Raw genomic sequence first — 23,571 nt, forward strand, 5'->3', positions numbered from 1 at the left:
TTTGAGCCATATCTGCAGCGGGCGCATGCGCAGCAGGCCCAGCTGCAGTACTGCAGATGCTGAGGCCATCAGACCTAGCATTTTCTGAAAGCTCTTTAGAGGGAGAACAGCGCCGCAGCGGAATGAGCTGACTGTGCGCTGGATGCGCAGCGCGCGCTGTTGTGACAGCTGCGCTGTCATCGACAGCGAGTTCAGTTCCAGTCCCAGAAAATAAATATTCTGACTGGGGGATAGCGAACTCTTTTCCCAGTTTACTGTGAGACCGAGATTCTCGAGGTGACTCAGCAGCAGGGCTCTGTGCGCCACTATCTCTGAATGAGATTGGGCTAGAATGAGCCAATCGTCCAAATAGTTCAGCACTCGAACACCCTGCAGTTTGAGGGGAGCGAGTGCTGCGTCCATGCACTTCGTAAATGTACGGGGTGCTAGAGACAAGCCGAACGGCAGGACTTTGTACTAGTATGCCTGGCCCTCGAAGGCGAATCTCAAAAATCGCCTGTGACGTGACGCAATCTGTATTTGAAAATACGCGTCCTTTAGATCTACTGACACGAACCAGTCTCCTTGGCGAACATGCGCAAGGATTTTTCTGGTCGTTAGCATTCTGAACTGGCGTTTCACAAGCGCTCTGTTCAGTTGCCTCAGATCTAGTATGGGTCTGAGACCCCCGTCTTTCTTGGGTACCAGGAAGTATCTGCTGTAAAGCCCCCCTTCGCTCTGAGCCTGAGATAAAGGTTCGATAGCCCTTTTTCTCAGAAGTTTCTGAATTTCGGCTTGAAGTAGGTGTGCTACATTCGAATCTACCGAAGTCTCGACGCGCGCCATGTGGCGGCGAGGGCGTCTGCGAAACTGTAGCGAATAGCCTTCTTTTATGATGTTTATCACCCATTTTGAAACCCCGGGAAGCTTTTCCCATGCATCTGCACGTATAGCTAGGGGCTGAGTGAAAAGCGCGCTCTGATCGACTCGCGATACAGCGGCTTTCGTGAGCTGCGACAGAAATGTCTCGCTCGCAACATCTGAGGCCGGGGCCGCGCTTATGAAAGCGGGCAGAATGTCCGCGCTCGACCCCTCGACAGCATTTAGGCGGGAGAGGGAGGGCTGGACGGGCTCCGTAGGAACCGTGATGCTTGTGTGGGAACGCGGGCACTGGGGACCGGGCACGTTTACCACCTTTATAGCATCGCTCGCCGGAGCAGAGCGCCTGCACGCAGGTTTCGTTTATACAGAAACCGTGCGATGAGCAGGAGGTAGCATTAGTGGGCACTGGGTAGTGGGCACATGTGCTACTTTTAACGCGCAATCGAACTGGGTCGATTTTATGTGCGCGGGCCCTGTGTGGGGGGCCGTGTTTGTGTGTAGGGATGTGCACATTACAGCGGGCAGATTTACTACACAAGAAACACCATCGGCCGTGGCCGGGACACCAGAAAATGTACTCTTTAATGGATTTATCTGGGTAGCCGTGAAAACGGCTGTTGTGTGCAGGCAAGCGGCCAGTGAGACACGCCTGTTGGCTGCAATGATCGCTGGCACAGTCGCTTCGCTTGGGACTGAACGAGCGGTGAGCTACACCGACGCTTCCCTAGCAGTGTTAGGATGTCTTCGGGGGCTCTGGCTTCAACGCTACCTTCTGTCGCGGGCCACGCGGGGCGGCGACCAGAAGAGCGAGAGCGCGGTCTCGAGCTCTGCGTCTGGCGGCGTTGAGAAGAGGAGCTGGGCGGCGGTCTGGGCTGTGAACTCTGAGCAGGCGGTTTCGCACGGCCTGCTGCTGAGTTGGAGCGCTTCGGCAGGAAGTGCAGGGAAAGGTAGCCTCTGTTCTTAGCGTCGTCAACTTCGGAGAACGCTAAAGAAACAGATGACCTCGTCCTCGTGGAGAACGGGGAAGTCCAAGCTCTCGCGACCACCTCGTGAAGCTCAGGAAGGAAGGGGGCGGGCTTAGACGCAGGTGTAGACTTTTCCCCGGGCAGAAAATAGCCATCCAACCGGTTGTGGGCGGGCTGCTCGGGCGAAACCCACTCAAGGCCAAGGCTCGCCGTGGCTTGAGTGAGCACGCGGATGAGCTCCGCCTCGATGCTCGCTCTCTTTCCTTTGGTCGCGGGAGCGGGGGGCGCGAGGTCCGCAGAGCTCGCCCAATCCTCGCTGCCAGACGCCAGAACAGAGCACGAGTCCTCATCCCTCAGCATGGCGTCGATCTCGTCGATGTTCGATCTCGTCGATGTCGTCGACGGAAGCGGCGGCAATCTGCGGCCGCTGTCCGTCGGGGATCGATGCTGAAGAACCCGGAGAAATAGTTCGCGGGCGCTCCGGCGAACATTGGCGGCTAGGGGATGGTTCAGGGTTCCGCTGTGCACGGCGCTTTTTACGGCGCGGCACAACAGCAGAAAACACGGGTTCCTGGAACGACGCCAGGCGAGTCCGCAGAGTCGCCAAAGGCAGAAGTTCACAGTGATGGCAGCGATAGCCACGTGTTGCTCACCCAGGCAGGAAGCGCATATAACATGACGGTCCCCGTCGCTGAGTGTGGCTCGGCACGAGCCGCAGGAAGGCATCTTCGGAGAAGACGCGCTTCAGATACAATAAACACGTGTGAGTCGCGCCGGCGAACTCACACACACTCAAATGGAGGCAAAGGATATAAGCGCCGGAACGCGCAGCTGGAAGGCGAAGAAGGCGGCGGTGCCAGCGGCTTCACGTCCTCTCCCGCTGAAGTGCTCTCTCGACGGCGCAGCTTCTCCTTGGATCAGCGATGTAGGTGTCTTCGCTGAAGGATAAAAAATCAGAGTTCATAAGCCTGTGAGCGAAATATATAGCCCTAAGCCACGCCCGTTTCGGCGGGACGTGACGCAGGAGGGCGCGAAGCGTCCTCATTGGGTGTGACGTCACTCAAGGGCTCGCTCCATTGGCTTAAGCATTTGCCGAACAGCAGCCAATAGGCGCGCGAGCTGTCTCGCCTAGGCTAGGTCTGTATGCTGTGGCAATGCGCTTTACATTGATACAAAATTAAGGATAATTTTTTGCTTCAGTATTCTCGTGGAAAAGGATTTTCCCCAATGCGTTGCTACGACAACGCAGTACGAGAGTATCTCTCGTAAGAGAACAACCTATTAATAGAACCAATCCACAGGAACTTTAGCAGTTAGTGTATTTGGTAAATACTCCTGTCAGTCGCCATATGAATTAATTGCTCCCTGACCTCTTATCTGCTGCACATACAACACCTGCTGCTGGTAACCAATGGAAAACCCTGCTGCTAATGCAAGCATGCTTCGATTCGCTTTAAACTCCATAATTGCAGCCTCAGATCTTCAGATACAGCAAAGAGCTTGTGTTTATCACACGGCACTCTGTGTGTTTAATTACAGATCCTAGCAAAGAGCTCTTACCCATCAGCACAGCACAGTGATGATGAACAGATCAACACACTTGTGGCATCCCTGACATCTCTGCACGGTGTTATGGAAATTTTACATTTAGATGTGTTTCTTTTGCTTTTATATGGGTACAACTTTTATTAACGTTGAAGATGTATTGTTTACTCATGAGCATTTAAAGGAATATAATCATATAAGCTAAGGCACAATAATAAAATATGTAACCAAACATTTAGAGATGTATGAGTTAGAACAAGCTTGCAGGAACAATATGTTCTAAGAAGAACTAAGTAGCAAGTGACCTTTGTACTCCAAGTGTGAAGGAAAATGTGTGCGCAGCTTTGATCGAACTAAAGATAGACAAGATGTGTGAACAAGAGCAGCAGCTAAGAACAGGAAACTTTTGCAGACATGATGTTGCTCAGACCAGTTAGAATTTGGGTTGGACATGAGATAATGAGTTAAGACATATCCATTTAAGGTAACAAAGGATTTTTACACAGGGTGTGTTAGGGTATATAACCTTGGCGAAAGGGACTAGCCTTCGCCTTCTCATGTCAGATGCTCTCTGTGTGAGAATGCCATAGACCTTCTCATATCAGACGCTGTCTGTATGTTGAACGTCTTATTTCTTGCAAGAAATAAAATACTTTGTTTAATCTTTTGAGAATCGACTTTGTCTCCTTCATCCAGGTTTGAATATTGATAAATTTCCACAACAAATGGCGACGAGGATGCGATTGCAAAACCGATGATCGTCGTGAGGGGAACAGTTGACTGGCCATCCCGAGAGAACACTCTACGGCTCGAAATCCTCAAGTTTAAGGGAAGAGAATTGTTCAACTCCTCACGACGACCTAGGTGGACGCAATTAAAGAACTCACAGACAGTGAGACTCACAAGACGGTGAGAGGAAATTTCTTATGTAACAAATAAGACAAATTTTGTTGATTGATATTTGCGTATTGAATATTTTTTCCTAAAGAGTCACGTTTGGGATAGACCTGATAGCAAGTTCCCAAACAGGTCCGGGATAAGACCACAAAACGTATTAAAATTTCCCTAAAGAGCCAGGGTTTTGAGAATAGGCCTGGAAATAATTTCTCAAACACCAGACAGAAGCACTGGTCTGGGAAAGACCTATATTGACGAATAAAGGCAATTTGGAAAGACCTGCATCGACGGATGAAGGCAGGGCGTGGGGTGGCTGCGCCAGGGAAAAGTTAATACGTAGAGGAGAGCGTGGGTGGCTGCGCGAGGAAAATTGATAGATAAATATAAAGTAATAAAAGAATAAATAAAAATACGCAAATATAAATTAACAAAACAAAATTAAGTATTATAGGGAAATTGAACAAACAAAATTGTAAAAGTAAAAATGGGTAATGAAAATTCAAAAAGGAAAGATGAAGAACATGTTGATTTCTCGAAAGGTTCATGCAAAATGCAATATGGGTTAATGGGGGTTTAAGTGTGTCACATTTGACTAAGACTAAAGCAAATTGGTCGACTCACGTTGTCAAGAAGAAAGACAAGACACATAGCAATCTTGAAAATGACGGATCTGACATTGTTTCTTCTTCTCCCTATTATGGCGATTTTTGTTTTGTTTTGTTTTTGTTTTGTGAGAATAAGAGAGGAGGACAGGACGCATCCGGCTCATCTTCCAACTCCTCGCAATCCTAACCAGATTCCAGCCGCCGCAGAAGGACGGGGTCAAGCAGTTCCTAACGCACCACACAAAGAACCATGCCACCACTCTGCAACCCTCCAGAAAATGAAAGTAAAGACTTTGTTCTTGGATGGATTGGACAGTGATAGTTCAAAAGCAATTCAAAAGAGCTGTGTCGGATGGCAACTGGCCTCCACAGTAGAAATGAGACAACACGCAAGACATCATGAAAGTGCAGCGGAAAATCAACACAGCCAAGAAAGACAAAGACCTCATGTTGGCCCTGGTGACAATGCAAGGTGTGTATATGGGCAACAACAACTCCAACCATCACCAAATGAACCAGAGAGGCAATGGCAGAGGAAGAGGAGAGGACGTGGTCGGGGAAGAGGACGAAGCTTTCCACAAATGAGACGAGGACAAAATGATTCGGACATATGCTTTAACTGCAGACGTAAAGGACATTGGCGGGATGAGTGCCCACACGGTGAAGGCGGGGGTCAGGCGGATTGAAAGGAGAAGGGGGTGAGCGACGGGGTTCCTGTCTCTCCAGCAGATGAGTATAATTTACCTTTATTTTCTGATTATGCTCTATGCAATGAAGACTTGCTTGCTAGGGTTTTCTATAAGACTCATATTTCTTTACCCTTGATAGAAATGAATGTTAATGACGCATCTTTGCTATTTCTGCTTTGACACGGGAGCTTCCAATTTTGTAATTAAAGCCACAGAGTTTGAAAAACCAATTCCACTCTCTGGTAAGACGACTTCTTACAGAGGTGCAACTGGTCATGTGGCCATAGAACCATATTCGAAAACCCTTGAGTGTTCAATTGAAGGGGAAAAATAGAATAAAAAATTAAGCATTGTTTTTTAATTACTAAGTTATGCCCAGTGAATTTAATGCGAAGGGATTTACTTTGTAAGTAGGGTGTTTTTGTTTACTGTGGTGATCAGGGCTTATCAGCTGACATGAGAATGACGCATGAAACTGAAAGCACAGAGGATTTTTCTCTGTTTGTATATGAATGGCAAATTTCTGACACATGTCTGACCACAAAGCGGCTCATGACAGAGTGTTGCCATCTTCTGAATCTATGAGAGACTCAGATTTACATTGCACTTCTCATGTAAGCACTGATCATGATGATGAATATGCGCAGCGATGATTTAATGTTGACATAGAAATTGTGACGACTGACTATGTGTATTGGACTGACCAATGGTGTTTTGAATGTGAAATTGACTGACAAACAGACAGTGTTTTATGACATGGAAAATGCACAAGCCTCATATCGCTGGCCAAACCAGTGAAGGCTGAATGGCGTGACGCGGGTCCCTTCATGGCCAGGTGCCATGAACTGACCGACTGGGTCATAATAGATCAAAAAAAAAGAATGATCTGCCAAAATGAAGGTACCAAAAACAGCCATGGCATGAAAACACAGAAGTTTGAGAGCAGTCACAGTGTTGGATGAGGAAGTGAAACTAAACAGACTGAGGTTAACACAACTCCCTGTCATAACAGACGGGTTGGAGAGAGTTTCCAAAATGTTTATGGGCTACTGATAAAAAATGATGTCTGATTGCAGATTGTGAGCCGATTAAAATAAAGACCAAATCCGACTATAGACCAAAAATAAAATGCAGTATCCACTAAAAAGGAAGTGGCAGTTTGTAAGTGCCAGGCTCATACTTCGGGTAGTGATGACGTTTCTAAGGAAAACAGGGTGTCAGAGTTTAGCAGCGAAGGCTGTAGCTCGACTTCCTGTTCAGATAACCATAGCAATACAGCTGAATGAGGAACTAGGTGACAAAAGCGATTAGAACAACACGCTTCTGCCTATGATAAAGAGAAATGGAAGAAGGCAGGCCGTGAATATAAAAAATGGACAATGGGGCCCCAGAAACAAATGGAGATGTTTACTATTATGCAAAATAACTGATTTACCAAAGTTTTTTCCACAGTGGCAGCAGATTTTTGCAGCAGATGTTTGATTTGTGGTATTAACAATGTGGGCAGGGGTCAGGCAATGAGACAGGGGGGCATCCCAGGCCGCAGAGACCATTCTCAAATGTAATGCTCGATTATATTGAATTATCAAAATCTGACAAAAAGAGATACTGCATAGTGGCAGTCGACATGTTTTCAGAATGGGTAGAAGCCATGCCAACAACAAAGGCAGATTAAAAAAGGAATGGCAAAACTATTCCTACAAGAAATTATCCCACCATGGGAATTTCAAATCCTGAAAAAATATTAAGTGACAATGGTTCACATTTTGTAAACAGTGCAATTTTAGTTTGAAGCATTCCTGGGTACATCCGGAAGCGGGAGGAGCTAACTTACATGAGAATGAGAAAGAGGGGACGCGCACAGCTCTCACCATTTGAGATTCTGTTTGCTCGCCCACCTCAGATGGACTGGGAGGCACGAAATCCTCGAACATTGCCTGACACCACTATTTGTGAGCATGACATGTTGCAATATTGTGTTTGAGCTGGATAAGGTGTTCTGTGATATCTCAAAACAGGTCCAGGCAGCAGTTCCAGAGCCAGCTGAGACGGCCCTGCACAGCATCCGAGGAGAGTTCGTGTTGATAAAGGATCTGAGACGAAAGCATTGGAAGGCGAAAAGGTGGCAGGGGCCATTCCAGGTTTTGCTGACAACTCACACTGCGGTGAAAGTCGAGGAGAGGACTTCCGTGGATCCATGGGACCCACTGTCGAAAAGTGCCAGCTCCTAGAAGAAGAATCCCATTCACAGCTAACGAGTGCCAAACAGAGATCAGACTAACCAGAGACGTGTCATCCCGTAGGTTACCAATTTGAAAACCACCGTCACTGGAGAGCAGACGAATCAATAGTAAGAGACGATTGTGCAATTTCAGGAGTGGTCAGAACTGTATCAAGGACTTTGTGGAACTTTAACGGCGTGGGCATTGGAATAACCTGTCTGATCATATCAACTAGACCTGCCCTGAGACCAAAAATACTTCGAGAAACGGGACTGATATCGTTCAAACAAGAACATTTTCTCGCCTGACAAGGTTGTAATGTGTGGCAATAGGTCACTAAATCTTATCCTCTTAATTAGTGTGGCTGTAAGCCTAGCACGAGATGATAACATATAGAGGTGAAAATGACAAAGGGAAAATGGGGTAAGACCATGTATTTTGTAAGGATCCATGTCAATGGCAATATGTGTACGGAGGTAATCAGGATGCTATCAGAGAGGGTCTATTGACCAAGGCGGGGTATGTCTCACTTCAGGGTCGTTACATTAGAATGATGCCAGAGTTTTTGGAATTAGAAGAAATCACTGAAAATTTAGGAGAATTAATAGGGTTAATTCCATGTACGATGTAGAAATTACTGAATGTGAAAATTCTGTAGAAATCAAATCAATATCTTCAAAGAAAGTCAAAAGTCAGAACCCATCAGAACACAGCACTAGAGACTTTGACAATGTATGGGCAGTGAAACCACAATTAGGCGATGTATGTTTATGTAAATTAGGGACCCAACAAGGGGCAATAATGGCTGGTACAGCACACTGTAAAACCACGATAATCATGAATAATAACAAATGTATAACATCTAATGGTACAAATATCACATGTCCAGGTGACGACGATGACCTCGGAGAGACAACAGCTTGAACAGTATGTGCACACCCTTCCTAAGAAATGGATGGGGTGCTGTTATCCAGGACTTTTAGATGTAGGAGGTTTATTTGAAAATATGCAAAATGTTAGTAACCTCTTGTTGTTTTAATTTGACTGACGTCTATCAAAATGTATCAGACATAATAGAACGCATGAAAATGGCCATAGCCACTCCAGATGAAATGTAATCTTCACTAGATAATTGGTTCTTGGGCCTGCAGGGGTGGACGAAATTGTTAATAAGTACCATTATGCCAATCGGATGTTTGATTTTCATTTTGATTTTTCTTTTAATGATTCCATGTTTAATGAATTGTATTTCTAGAATCACGGCTAAGGCAGTGACTGTAACAATGATGAGTATGAGAATGAGTCCAGGGGAATACACAACAGTGATAAGTAGAGCACCAGAGGTGAAGTTAATGTGTCAGTGGCTGATGATGATGAGGATTATGAGAACAAGAGCGAACATGAGTTTGACTAGGAAATTAAGTAACCATGGAAAAATGTACCTGTTGTGAATTACTATGATTATGGAAGAGTAAATGTAAAATTGTGTGTATGTTCTTTGAATGAACATATGGGGGATTGTTATGGAAATTTTACATTTAGATGTGTTTCTTTTGCTTTTATATGGGTACAACTTTTATTAACGTTGAAGATGTATTGTTTACTCATGAGCATTTAAAGGAATATAATCATATAAGCTAAGGCACAATAATAAAATATGTAACCAAACATTTAGAGATGTATGAGTTAGAACAAGCTTGCAGGAACAATATGTTCTAAGAAGAACTAAGTAGCAAGTGACCTTTGTACTCCAAGTGTGAAGGAAAATGTGTGCGCAGCTTTGATCGAACTAAAGATAGACAAGATGTGTGAACAAGAGCAGCAGCTAAGAACAGGAAACTTTTGCAGACATGATGTTGCTCAGACCAGTTAGAATTTGGGTTGGACATGAGATAATGAGTTAAGACATATCCATTTAAGGTAACAAAGGATTTTTACACAGGGTGTGTTAGGGTATATAACCTTGGCGAAAGGGACTAGCCTTCGCCTTCTCATGTCAGATGCTCTCTGTGTGAGAATGCCATAGACCTTCTCATATCAGACGCTGTCTGTATGTTGAACGTCTTATTTCTTGCAAGAAATAAAATACTTTGTTTAATCTTTTGAGAATCGACTTTGTCTCCTTCATCCAGGTTTGAATATTGATAAATTTCCACAACAACGGAGACAAGAGAGATGATTTCCTTCTCATCAGGAATAAAAAAAATTACTCATTATGGGGTAGAATTCACATAGAGGGAAAACTTTTACCTACAAATGTAAATGCACAACCGTGAACTATAACAAATGTGATGTAGAGACTTGGAAGACAGGAATTAAACTAGAGTCACATTAGCAAAAATCACATGCAAAAAAGGTCCACTGTCTAATCTATTGTCAACAGTGTAGCGATATATGAAGCACAACTCACACAGAGTTCTTATTCAAACCATGCAGTTTTCTGTTGGTCCACGCGGCAAATTCGATTGCATTTAGTGAAAATCAGCTGAACATTGATACATTTGACCACAGCTTTAATTTGTATTGTAGTCCAGTTGTAGTCAGATTAATGCATAGGCATATACATGCTGGACGAATCCTACATTTGCATACGAAATAAAAAGAAGGCTGGCGCGATTTCAGTTTGACTTAAGGATTTACATAATATTATTTAAAAAATAAATAAACACTGTGTCAGAAACAGAAGTCAGCTATTAAAGCTTAAACAGGCAGAAAGGCTCAATATAGGTCATTATAGGTGTAATCAAACCCCCTTCACCAGATATAATGCTGTTCAGCAACTACTACAACTACTCGACAAGTGTTTTAATTTTTGGCTATGCAGAATTGCTTCCAAATATTATCAATGTAGAACTGCCATATTTGATTATGTACTTCTCTCTATCTCTCTTGAGCATAATTCAGCACTTTCAATAGCCCACATTACACATAGTCCTCGCTCAAAAAATAACACACTGCTCCATGGTGTAATGCTGATAGCGTGGTGTGTGCCCCGAGCCATTTAGAGCTTATAATATGAGAACAGTAGGCCTAAGTATGAGAGAAATGCTAGCAGGTGAGCCTTTGTGAATTAAATTTTGTGTACCTTCTATCCGCAAAGGGTTTCAGGGCGTGAACGCTATGGAGAACACATTACCTTGCTGTCTTGTGAAAAGATTTTTTTGGAAAATGGGTCTGTTAAAGAAGTGCTGTGATTTTGCTGTTGGTACTGGAACAAAAGAGTTTCCCCATTATGAGTGTACCAATTTCTAAGAGTAGTTTCAAAGTTGAACATACAATCACATTAGGTGAAATATTCAGTCTGAGTGGCCTGTAAAAAATGTTTTGGTTGTGGTCATGTTGATATCACATGATTAGCATGTCTTGCTAATTTGGGGTAAATTATTAAACAAAAACCATAGTCACATTTACCTCAAAGTCAGACTTTTCTCTTTCCAGAGAAGGTCAACTTAACCTGCAGTAACTTGGCTGCTCCAGAGCTGCTGAGGTCAGCACAAAAGCTAATGCTATCATATTGGTTGTTTAGGAAGTGAAACAAACAAACTACTATACTCACTCAGGCATAATTCAGACTATAAAGGACAATTCCGGTGAAAAATTAACCTAGGGGTAATTAACACATGGTTACAGAGTCGACCGTTCTCTGGGATTTGTTTTCATGAAAATCAAATGTAAAGAGTTTTATCTCTAAAAACTGATTAGCTTAAAACCTAGGGCATAGAGTAAGTAAAAAGAAATCGCTAGTTAATACCACTAACATGGCTCAAAATAGCCTCACACTAACACGGTAGCATGATGAGGGTCCCTACATGCAAACCAAAGCATTGAGAACTTTGTAAGTGTTTGTTTCGATTATCGATTCGATTTGATTATCATTTTTCGCCGGAATTGTCCTTTAAGAATCGTCTGCTTTTCAATTCAGGGTTTGGAAAATGGATAGAGTGGGTAACACACCACAGGACGCTGATTGGAATTTGAACTGGAGTATATATTCGGTATAAAATACTGAAAGTTTGTGTCAATTGTAGAATATTTTCTTTTAATGTTTTTGAAAGTCTGTTTTGCAACCTCTGTTCAAATTGTTAGAACCAATTCTGGAGATTGTTGCAGTATAGCATGACTTTACATAATATTGATTGCAAGTGGCTGAGACCCATAATGCATCAATGCCAAAGACAGCCAATTTCAATGTATCGTGTACAAAGGTCTAATGGACAGTGTGAGAGGGAGAGAGCTAGTGAGAGGATACAAAGCAAGAGTAAGTGAATGGGAGAGGAAAAAGTGAAAGATAAAATGAACGTTACTGAGTGAGAGACTGAACGAGTGAATGAGTCTGCAATAGTCTGAATTAGGAAGAGGCCGAGTGAAGCAGTACTGGTCGGCACCCCACCCCCATGGATCTGTTGCTGATGTGATCTGACAGGGCAATAATTCCAGCGCTGCTGACTCTCCCACTGCAGTCTAACCCTCAATCCCTTCCACTGACTCCACTTTAAAAGAGGGCTTAACTTGCCAAATAGAAGTAATGTTGAGTTCAGAGGAAATGGGCTCTATTGTCTCTGACATTATTGCTGTGGAGTTGGTGCTATGGATGTAGTGGAGAGGTGTTTTCATTCGTTCAGCTATAAACAGCACAAAGCATTATCTACAGCTCTGTGAGAGAGTGGTAGAATTTAAAATAAACCCCAAAAAGAGAAATGTGTTATCTCACTTCAAGATAAATTGGCAAGCATTAATTAGTTCAATTTAAAATGTACCTAGCTTCCCGTGCAAACAAAGCATCTGCTACCTAGCTGACTGGTGATAGCCGCATTAAAATATTGGCGGATTTGAATTGCGAGCTCTTGCTCGCTAGTTAATTTGCTGGACTAAACAAGCCGCATTCAAACTCAGCTATCGTTTTGTGATGGAAAATAATTAGCTTATCCCTCATGAATGCCTTAAAGGCCTTGCTGTCTGCACCATCTCCATGGCTGGCTGATTTTTAAATGTCAGATGACTTCACCAACTTGGTAAATAGCATTTATGTAGCTAGCTGTTGTAGAAGATCTTTGTAAGTAACTTTGTAGTCTGTGGCTTTCAGGATGAAGTGAAGAGACGACTTCATTATTAGTAATAATGTCAGGACTGGTAAAATCTTGGGGTTATTAATCTTTTCAGCAGTATCTCTTCAGATAGGCTGGAAACATAATTCACCATGATAAAACTGCAATCAGACTTTAATTTATTTATTTATGCATTAATCTCCGCTGCCTCATCAAATCCTGTATAGGCGTAAATAAACCCATTCCAGTCATTTAATTCTTGTAATTTATGTCATCTAGTGATGTGATGTGTCAAAAATTGCCATAAAATATAAGTGAACTCTAGGATCAAAAAATAATGTATTAATATTACGTGTGTGTGTGTGTGTGTGTGTGTGTGTGTGTGTGTGTGTGTGTGTGTTGGGGGGGTAGGTGATATTACTTCAAAATCACCTACATGAATTATAGCTGCGTATTTATACTCGAGAATGCTTTGACGCGCTACCACAGCGCATCATTTATTATAATATAATTTGATAAAAAAAAAAAAAACATTTGGTGAATTGCAGAATTACAGGAAGGTATTGTCACAATTTCACATGTAATTGTCATGTTTTGGGTTTGTTCATGTCATGTTTCCATGTCTGTCATGTGATTCCCTGTTAGTCATGTGATCCTGCCATGTGTTCCCTTCTTCTTTTTCTTCTTCTTCTTCTTCTTCTTCTTCTTCTTCTTCTTCTTTTCAAGTTTAATGGTGGTTGGCAAACCAAAGTTAAATGGTGCATTCCCGCCGCCTACTGGATTGGAGTGTGGATAACGTTATGGTAGTAGTTTACCTAAATCCTGTTACTTAAATGAGTGTCTTTTAAGAAATTAAATACTTCATCATATATTTTAAATTGCTTTGGGCCATTACCTAATAATGCTTGGATAGAAAAAACTTCCATTTCCATTTATCTTAATGCTTGAAATCATTTAAATCTTTCTCTTGCATAAGCCTCACATTTTAAGAATACATGTTCTAATGTTTCCATATTTTCCAAACTACATCTGTCACAATACCCAGTGTTTCCTGGTGTTTCCCAATCCTGACCATGCTTTGATTTAATAGACAATGGCCAATACGCATTCTTGACATGTGTTCCCTTGTCTGATGTGTCATGTTGTCATTGGTTCATTGTTTCATTGTTCACAGGTGTCCCTTGTCTTGTCATTAGTCTTGTATGTATTTAAGCCCTCATGTTTGCCATGTGTCATTGTCAAGTATTGTTTCCTGTGACCACTGTTTTTTCCGGAAAGAGCTGGAACTTCAGCTGAACTTCAATGATCTTGGAGCAGATTTTAACAATACTGCTGAGGCTATTCTTGTTCCTCACAGACAATCCATAAAACAAGCAGATAAAAGAAAATGTTAAAAGGCATTCAATAAATGAATAATAAAAATTACATAATCAGTCCAATGGAAAGACGAGTCGTCAATGGTGACGTCACCGACCAGGAAACTATAAAGCACACCTGAAAACAGACCTCGCCAGTTTCTGTGCCTTCAGCAAGCGGTCTCTGTATACTGTCCCTGTCTATTTATTGTTGTCTGTCATTGCAAGCACAATATCTATCTATATATATACATATATATATATTATGGCGAACAAGCAAGAGTTTAAGTGATGTGTTTAAACACATCAGCTTTGTGTTGCTTGTTTGAGAGTGGAGCATGCCCAGTTAGTTCTCGAGGGTGCTGACTGTGAGCATTGCGAGCAGCTGTCCGTGAGCTCCCGCTGAGCGTTCTTTGAGGAGGACGGCACGTTCCCCGAGGCACAGCGGCAACGCACATCTTGGGGTTCACAAATGGATCTGAAAGCGGGGTTTGAGACGGGCCCTCCCTATCTCAGCCTTCACCTGCCAGATCCAGTGCCTTTTCTCAGGGAGAACCACGTGCTGTGGTTTCTTCTCCCCGATATGAGGCACCAATGCTGCGACTATATATAGTTCTGAGGAATTGGATGTCGTCAGCATTGATGCAGGGGATTATGAGAGTTCGCCAGCTCATACCCCTGTTGACGAGGAGCTTATGGAGGTTGTGACCATAGATATACATAATAAAGGCTAGATGTCTTACGGCGTCTCGAACGGCATCACCCGGTGGCCATCTTGTCACAGGGAAGCTTTCTGTAAGGTGAGTGATCTGCACGAACACAAATACTCTTTTTTCGCTGAAATCTTGACGGATTTACAAACGGTTTGGTTTCTTACAAACGTTATTAACGTGGCTATAATTCTGGATGCTTGAACATGTTTAAATATATAATATTATAATTATTCATAAGTACGCAGTGTCATAACTACATCTCTGACGTTTATAACAAAACAACCCGTTTGAACATCGGTAGAAAATTGAGCAAGTTATGGTTATTTAAAAAGTACATGCACCATTAAAACAATGTTTCGAGTGAGCGAGCCCCCTGTGGCAAGATGGCCGCCATGTGCGGACGTCGACCTCCATTGGCCAGCAGCGCGGACGAGACATCTAGCCTTTATTATATGATATCTATGGTTGTGACTCACGCTGTTGCTAAATTAAGGCCCTGTTTACACGAGAATGCTCACGGGTGAAAACTTAAAAATATTTTATCGGATGTGCCTTTCGTTTACACGGCGATGGCGTTTTTGGTGCTTAAAAACCCAAACCTTTTTTTCACAAAAAAGTGAAACCACCCTCCAGAGTGGAAATCTTAAAAACGCTCCACCATCGCGTTCCCGTCGCGTACCGGGTAAAAACGGTAAAAACGCAAAAGTCTTCTAGACAGTGAAGGCGTCGCGTACGCGTTTACATCACAGGCATGCGCAAGTAGAGGAAAATAACAAAACATTATCAAACTAAAATATAGCATTAATTTCATTGACAAAAAAATATATATAATTATGTCATTTTTGAGCGACACACGAAGAGCACCAAAGGTTAAAGCAGCAGCTTTACCGTATTCACGAGTTCACACGTACATGAAATCTAATGTAGTATTATGCGTATTTGGCTTGCTGTCCAGGGGAGGGCTCCGAGCTCGGAATTTTGCCCGAACCCAGAGTACTCCTCCAAAAAAGCCAGGTAAGCGCGGGACGGCGAGCATAGAAATAATCCCCGCAAAAAATGAAGGGCATTAGAAGGTATCTGAAAAAAAAAAAAAAAAAAAACGAGTTTGACCGTTCGACCGGGAGGGCTCTCACAGCGTCGGACGGGAGCTTGGATGCTCGTGGCATCGGACGGGTAAGCCCCGCCAGCAGTTGAACTGACAGCTCGAGTACGACGCGAGAATTATGCGAGCGTGATTTGGGAACGAGTTTAAGCCATTCGACCGGGAGGGCCCTCGCAGCATCCGACGGGAGTATGGATGCTCACGGCATCGGACGGGTAAGCCCCACTAGCAGTCGAACGGAGGGCGCCCACTGAACTCGGTCGGGGGGGCTCGACCGACGCTTCGAAGGGGGCTGGGACACGGGAATAGACCCCTCGCGGCCCGACGAACAGGGAGCCCGCACGGGTGACACGAGCGCGGCCGTCCGACGACGACTAAGACAGGCAGGCTCTCACTGCAATTCGAACGGGAGGGCTCGACCGGCACTTCGGAAGGGGGCTGAGCCCGGCCTATGAACGGGGAGCCATCGCTGCGTGCGAACGGGGGAGCCTGCGATTGTTTGCAAAAATGCTATATAGATATATTTATTGAGGCGAGTGTAAATGCGGTGTGCAAAAATAAATAAATAAAACAAATAATAATAATACTCGGAAGGTGGGTTTGAACTAGCCTGGCTCCGCCCTCCTACGTGCTTCCGCTCCATTTTAATTTTCCTTAAGAACTACGTCTGGGATTGTGGTGTATTCTTGGGTTTTCTCTAGTCAATTTTTAACCGGTCCAATCAGCGAACAGAGGGAGTGGCTGAGAACGATGACGTTGAGGTCATGCGCTAGTTTGAGTCATCATACGTCACGACCAAATGTTAGCGATTGGTTATGGCAGATCCAGAGTGGCTCTGGGCAGATCCAATAGTTTCAAACTTCAACAGAGGACCCGCCTTCAAGGAAGTTAACGCTTGTCAATGGAGAGAGGCCAGACTCTATGTACAAATGAAATGTACGAGAGTCTGGTAGAACCAGGCTAGGTTTGAACCGGTACTGGTGAAGAAAGTGACGTGCCGCAGGTGATGGAAATGAATGATCTAATTAGTTAGGGCTTGGTGAGCGTTTCTGATGTGGAAGCGGCTGGATCTAATGTAGGTTTTGAAAGCTTCAGATGACCAGCGCTGATTTAGCAGAGAATGGTATGGTTGAATGGGAGTTGGTAGATTGAAAATATAAACGAAGTGACCTTTTTTAGCTCGATCTGTTTTACTTTGTTTGATGAAAAAAATATATAGTTTCATTATCTACGATCTGTAAATCTGAAATTGTAGGGTGAATGTTTGGGTCGAAATTGGATGTGATGGTCAATTCAAAGCAGCGGAGAAAACCAAAGAAAGCGAGGATGAACATAGCTTCTAGCGTGCGGGCGGTGTTGGAGGAGTGGTATCCGAGATGGAGTGATGAAATACATTTGGTGAGTATGTCAATTGTAATGGGTTGTCTGGTATCCGGGCAAGAGGGGTGAGATCTTTCTCCTGATTTTCCTGATTTCCTGACAATCCTGATTTTAGTCATCCTTTCATTGTACAGACTGATGCCTCTGAGAGGGGAGTAGGAGCCGTTCTATTGGAAGGACCACCAGAGAGCCGACAGGCAGTGGCTTACATTAGTCGCAAACTGTTTCCGAGAGAAGTACGTTATTCAACGGTGGAAAAGGAGTGTTTGGCCATAAAGTGGGCGTTGGATTCCCTACGATACTATGTACTAGGCCGTGAGTTTACCCTAGAGACTGATCATAAAGCATTGCAGTGGTCGGAGAAAATGAAGGATTCTAATGGGAGGATTACAAGATGGTATCTCGCCATGCAGCCCTTCAGATTCAAGATACAACACGTTTCTGGTAAAGTCAACGTTACTGCTGACTACCTCTCCCGCTCTACTGGCGAGATTCCCGAAGGGGGGGGAAATGTGACGGCCCGAGAGGTGGCCGCACACGAGCGGTAATATGGATGTATCCAACACACGACACACGACACACGCACACACACATGCATACATTTGCACGAAGGACATTCATTTCAGATGTACAATGTCTTTCAATGTACAGTACAAAATTACATGTTCAACATTTTCTTTCTTTTCAAACCCCACAGTTTTCACAGTTCTCACTATTCCTTTTCCCCATTAAATATAATGTGCCATTGAGCCCCGTGTGATCCACTCTCAGTCTTGTCATTACAATTTCCTCACGCCTGGTCTTTTCCATGTAATTCTTTATACTGACACTTTTTTGTATTTTATAATATCTCCTACCTTTTCTGTCTTCCTCCCATCATTTCTGCCATATTTCAAGACCTTTCTTTTTAACCACTGCTTTACCTTCGCCTTTTCCTAGTGGAATTGTAATTATAATTACTTTTAGCAGTGCCTCTTTGGCCAGTTTATCTGCCATCTCGTTCCCTTTAACCCCCTCATGTGCTGGCACCCAACAAAACTGAATATGTAGGCTATGCCACCCCGATGTAATCTAAATAAACTGTTAAAAAGTTATATTAGAAGATCCTCTCTTATTGATATTACTGCCTGAATACTTTTAATTACGGCCAAAGAGTCTGTGCACAGTACAACCCTATCAGGTCTGACCTCTTCAACACACTGTAGTGCAATAAGGACTGCTACTATTTCTGCTGTGTACACTGATAACCGGTCAGATAGTCTTTTGGAGAAATGGACTATAAATTCTGGTATATATATTCCAACTCCCACACATTCCTATTTATTCTTGGATCCGTCTGTATAAAACTTTAAATAATTATAGTAACTGTTTCTTATGTAAAGGTTTGTTTTAACTCCTATTTCCTCCATTCTCCATTCTCTTTTCTTTTCCAATATATTAATATCAACCTTTACTTCTGGAAAGAGCCATGGTGGAATTTTACTAACTGGATTGGCCGTGGTGAAATGTAAGGCTTCCATTTCATATTCCCTCACTCTCCTTTCTCTTGTCCATCCAAAACCAAGCCCCTGAAACTTGGAATACTCCCAACATTCCTGTATTATTTATTTTGCTGGGTTTTCTTTCCCACTTCCTTTCAATCTAATCCAATACGCCATCACCTGTTTCTCTCTTCTTAACTCCAAAGGTATCTCTCCTGCTTCTATGAGTATAGCATTAATGTGGGTTGTCTTAACAGCTCCGACGCATACACGTAATGCTCTATACTGTAATCTATTAATTTTTCCCAATATTGTTTTTGCCGCTGCACCATAAACTACGCAACCATAGTCTATTGATGACCTCAGGCAAGCCCTATAGATGTTAATTAACGACTGCCTTTCTGCACCCCAATCACATCCAGCCACAGCTCTCATCAGGTTTATAACTTTTTTGCATTTAGTTTCTAAATGCTTAATATGCGTTTTCCATGTACACCTACTATCAAACCATAGTCCCAAATACTAAAATTAATTTACTTTAACCATTGTCTGCTCATATAATGTTAAACTTTCAACATGGCACTTGCGCTTCTTTGTAAACATCATATAACAAGATTTGCTTGTCGACATCTTGAATCCCCACTTATCTCTACTTCCCTAATTGCTTTCCTTATGTTACCTACAAATGACACATTCCTTCCTCTCATCCAAATAGCCCCATCATCCGCATATAGTGCTGTTTTAATGCATCCATCCATTTTTGAAAAAATATCAATAATCATTATGTTAAACAGTATCGGACTAATTGCACTCCCCTGGGGAATACCATTGTCTATATTAAATTCTGTTGATACCTCTGATCCAACTTTAACTTTAATTTTCCTACCTGTTAAAAAGTCCATAACCCAATTATATAACCTTCCTCCAATACCCATACTACTTAGTTTAATAAGAAAACCTTCCCTCCACATGGTATCATATGCCTTTTCTATATCAAAATATACAATTGTCATTAGTTCTTTCATTTTCAATGCCTTTTCCACATCATTACTTACTCTAGAGCAAAAACTAGAGTCCGGCAGGAACACCGTATTTAAGCTTATTGGTTCCGCCCAGACGTACCATTCACTGGGAGTTGCCCGGGGGGAGGAAGGAACGTTGATGTATTTATTAATTGATTTATTTAGTTGTACATTTATGATATTTTATTCTATTTTGGCTTTCTTTATCTTTATTTACAATGTATCTCTGTTTGATTTGATTTTGATTTATGTAGGGTTATATGTTGTATGTAAAGTTAAATTGTTTCCCCTCTTAATTTGTAATGGCCCCATCCTTTCCTTTATAAACTGTTGCTTTGTTCATTTGAGCAGGTCAGTTTTAGTTTGTTTGGTTGGTTTTTGTCTAACTGTTTGATCTCATTTTCTGTTTGTTTATTTTTGTTGTAAGTGTGTAAAGTTATTTTTTTCTTGGGTTCAAATAAAGACCCATTTTTTGTGTAAAGCTTGTGTTCCTTGTTCTTGGCTTCTTGGTCCCTCACAGAAGAAACCCTACCCGTTACAGTGCAGCAATGGCAAAACAGTCAAACGCAGAGGTAATTGTTGATTACAGTTCTGTAAAGTTCTCAGCAAAGGCTGGAGAGTATTTTGGAGGCCTGTAAATAATAAGTAAAATGCGTGGAGCACCTTTTAACACAATCCCCAGATATTCGAAAGATCTTTAAAAAGAGCAGCTACACCCCCACCTCTCCTACCCGTTCTGCAGACACTGTGAGTGTCTGAATTGAAGTGATTTATAAGTGAGCGGATGTTTAAAAGTGCTAACTTAACAGTCTTACTTTTTGTCCCCATGCACAGCAATCTTAGTTTGACGTGTAATAGGCACCAGATTAGATTGTTTTGCTGTATGGCTTTTGAAGGCCTTAGACTTTCTATCATGCAATAGAACAGCAATAGAGAAAGATACAGGCACACTGGGTTCCCGCGGGTTCTGTAAACATTTGAGAAAGTTACTGTTCATAGCAGGTATCATAGCAGGGACCTGACACATATCACTGAGAGCTGGTATCAGTTGTTTTTGGTTCACCTCAAGCAGATGGAGGAGGGTGTGGGCCCTGGCGTTGTGGCAGAGGCCGAAGAGACTGCCGTTTTTCGGTTGATATCTGCGGGCTTGCAGCGAAAGCAAAAGCCCTCGATGGCTCAATCCCAGAGATATGGATCTTTGTGCGGCTCCATGAGTAAATTGGTAAATTCTACTCATTTTCAGTGATCAAAAGCCAAATGTGGATCACTTTGCATATAGCTGATACTTTTTTATTTTAAAGAGGAATATATGAACAACAAATAATGTTAAAAACTGGAAATATATCTCGTATATCTGGGGGGTGAGTACATTTTCATTTTTAGGTGAACTATCCCTTTAAGACTAAACCAGCTTAAGCATATAGTAAGCAATATACGTAATACAATTTCTAAAAGCAAAATTGTCAAACGTAGTCTAATAACATTATCTGTACCCCTCCCCATGCTGTTTTACCAAATAACAAGCAATTTTTGTGTCTTATCCTTGTTACGTCAACCTTTCTAAATTTAAGGCTAGTGCAGTGCAAATGTTTTAGTAAGCTGGGCAGCACTCCGAGCTCACAGCTTTTCAAGGAGCGCTTAGTGCCACATCAGTTCTAATTCTCCTCACCCACCCATCTCCACAAGGTCTGAGATGTCTTATGTTCTATTAGCTCGTGAGAAGATAAAAGAGAGACAATGCATTATGTAACATGCAAGGAAAGTGGGTGCCACTAGTATAATCCATAATTTTGTATAAATGCTCCTACTAAATGTATAACTGTAAAAGGTAAATATTGCCAATATGATTTGAGAATGTTCCAAAGAGTTTCCTATTTGTTTCCAACATTTTGAATGCTCGTCTGAAGTATAAAATCATTGGTTACCCGTAAGCCAATCACATAACGTTTGGTTATGCGCCAGCTCAGCAGCATCGAACTGCCACTGCAAACACATTATAAATAATGCGAAAACGAAACCATCGAGAGAAATACCGGAGTGAACATGGCTGTCAACGACTTTTGTAGATTATGTGATGTAAATCTACGCATCCACGGCACAATCGGGACCTCTAAACTATTATTTGACAGTAAAGAGAAACAGGAAAATATTTGCAGCCAACTGTCAAAGTTAGGATTAGTTCTGTCAAACACAGCTCTTTGTTCATTTCGAGTCTGTCCGAAATGCTGCAACTTAATTGCAAGATTACAGCAGACATGGCAATATTTACGAACTGGAAAAAAAAGGAGACACTGACCTGTCAAAAGGGTGCCAGTTCGAGCTCGACAGATAAAAGAGACCTAGATATCACATATCGACATCACCTCCATTCAAAATGTTTACCAAACACTCTTCTTGTTCGTCCTTCAGTTTGGAAATGCAGGGAATATTCTCCACAACAGAGCGAATTTCATCCCTTGTCTCCATATCCGCGGTCGTTTTCGATTTCGCCAATCTCAAACTCGGCGCTTAGCGGCTACGTCAAGGCTCTCAGCCCGCCCTCTGTTCGTTGATTGGCCGGCTGTTTTCAGGCCGGAGGAAAACCGAGAGACATGTCGATGTCTCAGACTAAGTACAGAAGCGAAATGAAATTGAGCGGAAGTACGAAGTCTGACGTAGTCAGGCTATCTGTGCGCAGCATCTCTCTCACTTTTGCCTCAAGTTAATTGCATTGTCTCCAAAGCTTGTGATGCTCTATTTTTAGTTGTGGAGTTGGTTTAGTGCTTTGTGGCGGCTCTCCATCGCTCACAATCAGCTAGACAGTTTAAGATGTTGTGTGGTGTCCAGTTTAAAGAATGCATTATAAAAGCCCCATAAGACTGTGAGTCAGTTACTGAAATGTCAGCTCATTTACTACTCTGATAAAAAAAAAACAAGAGTTTCTCTTGAGTCTTGACTATTATTGCATCCTGTTCTAAACAAGGGTTGGAAAAGACACCTCAGAGAAACCAATTTAAATTGCAGTAAGCAAACACAAAACGGGGACACTTGAGATCTCTGGACTATGAAAATATTCCATCATTTTTGGACGGCAAGGTTTGCCTTTGTTGCATTTATTATAATTAATGTATAGAGCTGTACGGGGAAACTGTGAGGTTAATGCAAACAAACTAAGGACAAACAATCCAAATAGGCATTCAAAGAAAAATTGGGTTGCATCAAAAGTGGGCTAAGTTTAAACAGACCTACCTGTGTGGGTAAGGAAACCATGAGAAAACAGAGCAGCCAACATATCATATGACGTGGAAAGCCTAAAGAAAACAGAGTGACTACACTTGCACTCTTTTAAAAACCAGGATAAACAGCTCTTTTCTATTCTGGTCTGCATTACAGAATGCTAAAATGTCCACACTCCGGCAGCAATCTAAAAATAAACACTGTGGTCTATGTCTGTAAGACACATGCGGTTCTCAGTCTGTTTGCCGACATGATCCTGCCATTTAAAAGTTTGGTTTGTGTTGCCATTGTTAAATAAACAAGAATAGTAACAGACAAACTATAGGTTGGCTGGAACACTGTGGTTAAATGTAGGCTTTTTTTTATTTATTTTTATTCCAGCATGATTAAAGTTGTGTTGGTATAGAAGAATATATTTTCCCTAGTCTAGTTTTGTTGGTGTTATATTTGGAATAATCCAATGATTTGTATGG

Source organism: Phoxinus phoxinus (assembly GCF_949152265.1).
Source record: "Phoxinus phoxinus genome assembly, chromosome: 1".
In the NCBI taxonomy this organism is placed as follows: Eukaryota; Metazoa; Chordata; class Actinopteri; order Cypriniformes; family Leuciscidae; genus Phoxinus; species Phoxinus phoxinus.